This window comes from Nannobrachium achirus (assembly GCF_963921795.1).
Source record: "Nannobrachium achirus genome assembly, chromosome: 16".
Lineage (NCBI taxonomy): Eukaryota > Metazoa > Chordata > Actinopteri > Myctophiformes > Myctophidae > Nannobrachium > Nannobrachium achirus.
Genome location: NC_137823.1, coordinates 18,682,312 through 18,690,345, shown reverse-complemented (window position 1 = coordinate 18,690,345; position 8,034 = coordinate 18,682,312).

Sequence of the window (8,034 nt, the reverse complement as noted above, 5' to 3'; positions counted from 1 at the left end):
ATTTGTGATGATGAAGAGTGAAATAGATAGTCCAGGCGTCGCCATCTTTGATACGTGACGTTGTGATGAAGCCGAAATGACAGCGACCCACTATAGTTTGATGTGATGATGATGACGCTGCAGAATATTGTAACGATAGGTAGGGGTTGAGTTTTTTTGCGGTGGATGATGAACACGAGTAGGTTGTTTTGACCTGGGGGAAACACCCTGGCTTCAATCCATTGGTTTCACACAACAGGGCTTCCACTAATCTGACAATAGCGCCATCCTGTGTAATAAAGGTGCAATTGACTAGCCTAATGCACGGAAAGCACTGAAATGCATTTCTGGTTTAGAGCGAGTAGCCTAATGAATATTATGAGCCATTTGAGCCATAGTTTAGCAATATTGTGTTTCATGGGAAGCATTTGTCTTTGTTTTTGCTCACAACACTTGTTGAATATGTGATTTCTGACTTTTTTTTAATCACAGAAGCACCAAACTTTGTCACAAGATGGGGGAGAGTGTAATTAACTCTCCTACTGCCAGATTATTTATTTATTTATTGGGTCTGGCGCCATCAAAAAGCGGCTTACCTTGGCGACGTTATAGTAGATAGACAGACAGACATTTATTTATTTATTTTTATTTTTTTTGGTTGTGCAATAGTGCACTTTGGTCTGCCAGGCAGCAGAGGGCGGCGTCATGCGAGAATGAATGTGAATTTGCCTGTTATGTGTTGAAGAAGAAGAAGACCAGTCACTGGCCACAGAGCCTTACAGCCGGAGGAAATCAACAAGGAAGTGAATTGTTCTCCGTTGATCTAACGCATAATGGATTTTTTACACCATCACCGCGGAAAATGTGTTTACAGTAGACGGCCGCGCGACCCCTCATCAGCTTACAGTCATCAGACGAACGAACCGAACGAGCGCCGTATTGGCATCGAGGTTCTGTAAAAAATGGGGCGAACGTTAACGTTCAAAGCGTGGGAAGAGTTAACCTAATTAAGTAATTAAACCCAAACTCGGGAAACTCGGGGTTGGCACAGCGGTCTATTTGAAATCAAACTCGGGAAACTCGGGGTTGGCACCATATGTGTTAAGGACCTCATCATGGCCTTGCGGTTGGGGTTGACATACAGTATGCCTGCAATCGGCCGGAAAAGCTCATGCAACGCTGAACGTTGGGTGATCATATAATGTACAGATATTTATCATGTACCCAACCGTTTTTTTTTTGTTTTTTTTTGCCCCAGGTGAGGGGAGTGATACAAGGGCCAAGAGGGTGATAAGCTATGTTTTGATTGGCCATATGTTGTGGCTTTGCATCTTGTGGTTGGATGGCACAGCTGACCAATCATTTGATTACCCTGAAGAAGACCTGTAAAGGTTGAAATGTCAGGTTTCTCTTCTTTAAATAAAAATCGCATTGTGGCTACGAGAGTGCAGCCTTTTCTTCTCTTTCATATCATTACCAAGGTTAGCAGCACCTCTCCAACATGGTGTGTGCCCGCAGTAATTTGCGCCCTCAGTACTTTGTTTGATAGCTGACACGTGTCATTCATTTGTTTGCAACAAGGCAGGCATATCACATTATTTCTGTGTTGTCTTGTTTTCTCTCTCACCAGCATCGTCATGGAGTCAGCTGGCCTTTCGGGAGCCTCTGGTCCAACACTGGAGGACTATTCTGTCTACACCAACCTGTCTGATGAGGAGCTGATCCAGATAGCCATCGAACGCAGCCTCAGTGGAGACCACGAAGCAACTCCATCCACAGACACCAGACCAACTCCATGTCCACCCAATGCAGAAGTCAGACAGCCCAGCACCCCACACCTTCACAGTAATACCAGAACTCAACCAGGCACCCAACATCTTCACAGCACCAGTGAAAAGCCCAGCAGCAGTATCACCGCTCACTACAGTTCCCACAATCCTCCCACCGAAAAGACTCCAGATGTGTAGGTGTCTGTCAGGCAAACTAATGAACACTTCTATTCATTTCAAATGACATTCCAGGCAACAGTCAATAGATATGTCTTAATGGAAGTATAATAGAATCATTAGTAAAAGAGAGACGCAGCATGCTGGCTAAGGGCTGCAGCATATACTTCAAATAAACACAACATCGATGCTGATGTCGAACAAAGTTCTTATAATTCCTCATTTCCTAATTTTGGGTAGTGAATGCTATAGTCCCTGCCTACTCAGTAATCTGCAACCCCCCAGCTCACTCAGTCGCTCGAGACACTGAAGCATAGAGTCTCGACCATATTCACACCGTGGCTGTTTTGCTATTAAAGACAAAAATATGTTTTCCACACTTTTAGAGCATACAGTATCTGTAGTGATAATATGGCCATACCAGCAGTAGCAAAAAAGGGGAAACAAATCCTGTGTTTGTGTATTATAAAAAGATAAGTACAGCCCCTAAACAAAAACGTCTTGCGTGATGACGTACGTTAACTCTACTTAATTCACAAGGTCAGAATGACTGACAGGTGCCTGTGTCAGTCAACTTCAACTCCACCTACTCCCGCGAGCCGCTGGTTAGCGTGGCTACCCCTTCCCCCGCCTCCCCGTTCGTCCTCCCCGCACATCAGAGCCAGTATGTTGTGCTGGCTTACCTCCGGTTCAGCCAATCATAACCTGACTCCGCCAGATGGTGGCAGTAGTGCGTATACTGCATATACTGCCCTACTTTTACCATATGGAATTGCTCGGGCAGACCAGATGTTTTTCAAATTCTTTAGCAGGTGATTGGATGGGGTCGTCTGTCTATCACAGTCTGGGAGTGCCAACTCCAACCACTCATATTGGCCTGTCTGCATGACGTTACACTCAGAATCCGTCTCCTGGGTTTCCACGTGGTCTGCAGTCAGACTCTATTGGCTCAGAGCCGCTCAGAGCCCGCCCGTAGCTGCCGCTGATTCGTCCAGTCTGGGACTTTACCATCTGAGACTGCTGAGAGTTGATATCACTCCTAAAGTAGGGCGGTAAACACTGCTGCCACCATCTGGCGGAGTCAGGTTAGCCAATCACAAGTTGCGGCAGATATCTCATCTCCTATGAACACAATTTTTTTTCCGTAGCCGCTGCCTTGTCAGTCCATATGGGAGCGACGCTGTGAGACTCAGCGTCGTTCATCAGCCCACCCGTCTTTACATATTAATGTCTTCATTAGTTATGGCCCGCCTACTTTTTGACTGTTAAATCACATTCCTCCCAGCGCTATGTCCCTCCTTCCTGGAAATGTTTCAATAGGAAATGTGTCACCATAAGGAAGTGGAGCAAGTGGAGAACTTACAATACTGTTGGCAGTAAAAGAGTTAAAGCATAATGTGGTGAATTAATTTCTAGGGTGGAGAATCCTTTGACTGCAGCGATAAGGAATGGAGACGCTAACAGAGTCAGAGCACTAGTTAAAGTCCCGGGATGCAACCTAGTGTCCAGTGCAAAGCCTGTAGTGGACGGCTGTCTGGTAATCCACCAGGCTGCCGCCTTTGGCCAGGAAGCCTGTCTCAGAGAACTGCTGACAGGTAAAACAAACACTATGTTTTCTTATTGTCCAGCTTGAAGAATATTTTGACGGGAGACGTGGTTCTTACCAAGAGTTCAAAAATGTTAATCCCTATCCAAGTGGATCAAATTTCGATTTTGAGTGTTAAATATTGTCGCTGTTGTCGCTTTTTATAAATCACTGGTATTGAAAACCCTTTGCAGTACATCTGTGTGCGGGCTTTACACATATTGAACCAATGAAAAGTATTAGAAAAGTGCTTCTGACTGAAAGTGTAATATTTTGGAAATTTCTATCCCGCAGAAATATATATTATTTGATTATCAAACTTCAAGATTCAAGATTCAATATGATTCTATGATCACAGATTTGATATAATGGTAATCCAAATCAAGTTTTCTTGGTTTGAACTACACAAAATCTGATTTACTCTGAATAATAGGGTGAACTGTTTTGAACTCTTTGGGGATTCTTTGATCTGCTTTCAGTTTAGTTAAGTGTGTCTTTCTTCTTCCAGCCCAGCCTGGTATGTTGAACAAGAAAACAAGCAAGAAGGCATTGACAGCGCTGATGTTAGCTGTCGCTAAAGAGCATGCAAGCTGTGTCCGTCTGCTACTGGAGAGAGGAGCTGATCTTACAATTGTGAACAGCCATCGAGAGACTCCCCTGTATAAAGGTAGAAACACCACGCTTTGTGCTGCAGTTTGTCTTTGGTGATGCAGGAATAAGCAGTGCTATGTCTGTTAATTGTGTTATTCAGTGGTTCAAGACACTGTTCCGTGACCTGACGAGGCAGTCTTTTCAAAACATCAGCCTCTGCATTTTAAGAAAGTAGCTAAACAAAATATCCACCATTGATTTAAGTAGTTCAGAAACCAAATCACAGACAAACTATAAACCTTACTTCAACAGAAGCTATCTTGTAGCCTACGTGTTTACCAAACGGTGTCTGTTCTCCCCAGCGTGTGAGAGGGGCAATGCAGAGCTGGTGGCCATACTGTTAAGCCATGGTGCATCAGTCCACACCCCGTGTTCCCTGGGACGCACAGTGCTTCATGCAGCTGTTCTACAGAACGACGTGGAGATCTGTGAGATGTTGGTTAAAGCCGGAGCCAAAATCAGTACTGCCAGCATCTACGGCATGACTCCTCTGTCCGAAGCTGCTCAGAGTGGAACTGTAGAGACACTACGCTTCCTTCTCAAACATGGTAGGTACATGACACACTTTTATATCCTACTGGTACTGATGGTTTTCTAGCCTCGTAAACCAGGAGCCTTCTGAGATTCGAACAGAAGATGGTAGGAGTCAGTTTACTAGGCTAATGGTTTTCTAGCAGTACAAGAGGTTATTTCAAGGGCTGACAAGTAGGCAGAACGACAGAAGGACAGACTGTGTTCTGTTGTGTGTTCAGGTGCTGATATCAACGGTGCTGCGTCTGACGGTGCAACACCGCTCTATGAAGCATGTAAGAATGGTCATGTGTCGACCGTGGAGGTGCTGCTGTCTCTCAAAGCAGACGTCAACAGATCCAAAAAGACTGGTCTTCTGCCCATCCATGTGGCCGTGCAGAATTGTCACTCACGGTCAGAACACTTCTGTTTTCAATCTGTCACTCACCTTGAAGAATGAAAGTGCTTTTAGAAATGACTAAAAAAAACAATGTATTACTAAGCTGCGTCATGCTTAGTAATGTTAATACTACCGGGCAGTGTGCGTGTGTGTGTGTGTGCGTTGGCTAGGAAAGCGAATGAAGGGTGCAGCAGAAATTATGGGACCTGAGTGTACTTGGACTCCAGGCCACTGCATCCTGATCTGTCACGGACCATGTGGTAGCTCTCTGTGCACCAGTCTCCCAACGTTAAAGTCAAAGGGAATCCATCCTAACATTCCCCTTTAAGTCCTGTGGTGAACAGCAAGTGGTGACGGAGCCGTGGGCTCTGGGGATGAGGAAAAAAAGAACTCTTCAGTTGCTGAACCCATGACATAGCAGCCCTCTTAATTGAAGAAGGGGCCTTACCTTGCCTTGCCTCAAACCCAACTGGCAGGCGAAGATCAACTGAAAGAGGAGAACACACCCACGGGGGGATACACATTATTCGTTAAAGCAAAGTCTGCTGATGAATCCAGGATCAGTGGGGTTGGTTTTCACCATCAGTAACAAGCCCATCAGTGATCTCTCCAGATTACCGACTGATGGCCCAATCATCAAACAATTGGCTTAGGAATGTGACTAAAACTAAACAATACAATACCCATGAATTCAAGGCTTCATGAGGTGTCCAAGTCCAGAGGATCTTTCAGCCAGGCCCTACTCCTCAAGATCTGGAAAAATAGATGCTGGTGGTGGGGGTGGGGTTGTCTGTATGTCTTTGTCTGACTGTGTGAAAAAGTTAAACTTTCGTGCATTACATTATTATAAAATAACTTATCGTTTGAAACTGAATGATCAAATTCTTGTCATTATGAAAAAAAAAAAAAAAACGCACAATGTGCACACCGGACTGTTTGTGTTCCTGTTGTTTTCATACTTTTTGCTCCTTCAGCATCGTGTCCCTGCTGATTCCTGTCACCAGCCGGAATAGAATAATTATGAGCGGCATCAGCCCGTTGCACATCATTGCCGCCGAGCGCAACCGCAATAACATCATGGAACTTCTCCTGGAGGCGGGATTCGACCCCAACTGCCAGCTGTCTGAAGACCGACGTAATAAGTATGCGGACCACCGAAGCACGGCGCTCTTCTTCTCCGTCTACAACAGCAACCTGGAAGCCGTTGAGATGCTGCTGGAGGCTGGAGCCAACCCCAACCTGGACCTGTTCAACCCCCTGCTGGTTTCTGTCAGGAGAGGCGCTATGGAGATGGGGTCTCTCCTCCTGAAGTACGGAGCTGACGTGAATGCCTCCATCTCCACTCAGCCCTCTGCATTTCCCTCTGCGGTGCTCCTTAGCATGGACCACCTCCCCATGCTCAAACTGCTGCTGGACCATGGCTGCAACGCTCGCTCCTGTTTTCACTGCGATTACGGCAGCAAGCCTCATCCCACGCTAACACACAGTGACGAGCAGAGGAACTGGAACAGTGATGCTCCATGGAGCCGTCTCCAGGTGAGACTACTCTTACACTAAGTTTATATTAATGATTCAAAATGAATGTTTCTTTCGATTGTTATCATGGTAATAATCCACCAAAGAATTTAGCAGAAGCTCTTATCAAGAGCAATGCACGAGTGTGAGTAAATAATCATGCAAGTAGTGCAGAGAGAACAATCTAATGCCTCAAAGAAACCAGGACACCAGGAAAGCACTGAACCTATCATTTGTCCAAACAATATTCGTGGTCAAGAAAAAAAAAGTAACCAGCATATTACAATATGCTGAAGGCATACATACCAGAAGGGATACATGGAGACAATTTACAATTTAAGCATTTAGCAACGCTCTTAATCCAGAGCGATTTACAATAAGCAAGGTAATACACAAGTTTTGTGGGGACGTTTTTAATCCGAAGAATGTTCGTGCAAAACAAATGCTTGCAATGGATTCAGAATCATGAAAAAAACCTACCCCCAACTTTGATTGGCTCCCGCAAGGTTTCCCAAGGAAGTTGGGTTGGAAAAAAGTTGTGATAATGATAGTAGACACCTTTATGAACACATTTTGTGAAGAAAGCTATTGGTAAGCATTTAGTTCCCAGATTGGTCAAAAACTGGGTTTCAGACAGCGTTATTAGTCAGAAGTTGGGTGGTCGTGATATAGGCTATGTTTATTCAGCCCAGGCTTCATTCTGCCAGCAGTGAAAGCTGCGGTCAGTCTTATCTGTATGAGGTGGTGAGAAAACATTCACTGTAAGATGGCAGGCAGGCATGCAGCGCTCTTCAACCTGAGTGAGTTGAAATGATGACCTCTTTGCATTATACTTTGTTTTCTATCCTGTCTAGTTCTGTGAGGCTGTGTCCAAGCCCTCCATCCGTCACTTGGTGGGACCTCTGGTTTCTCTGCTGTTAAACTACGTCAGCCACGTCAGGCTGTGTTCCAGACTGATGGAACATCTGGTCTCTTCTCCACTCTGGACCGAAATCAAGATCAAATCAGGTACGTTTATTATCTGCTCTCCAATGAAACAGACAGTGTAGGAGAGACAGATGGTAGGACAGCTGAGAAGGAGACCGTGTAGGAGAGAAAGAAAATAGGACAGCTGAGAGAGAGACAGCTGAAGGCTCTGGTGGGATCTGATTCTAGAGATGGTCGGTCTTGTCCTTTTTCAAGAACTAGTTACAGTGATATGACATATACAGGTGTGTGTGTGTGTGTGTGTGTGTGTGTGTGTGTGTGTGTGTGTGTGTGTGTGTGTGTGTGTGTGTGTGTGTGTGTGTTTACAGTGCCTCCTCATCCTCTCATGCAGCTGTGCAGACTGAGGATCAGACATCTGGTTGGTGTTGGCAGGTTAAAGCTCCTCAGGGATTTAGATCTTCCTTCCAGACTCATCAAGTTCCTCTGCTATGAAGAGGACTGTTGTTCACTGGACCTGGACA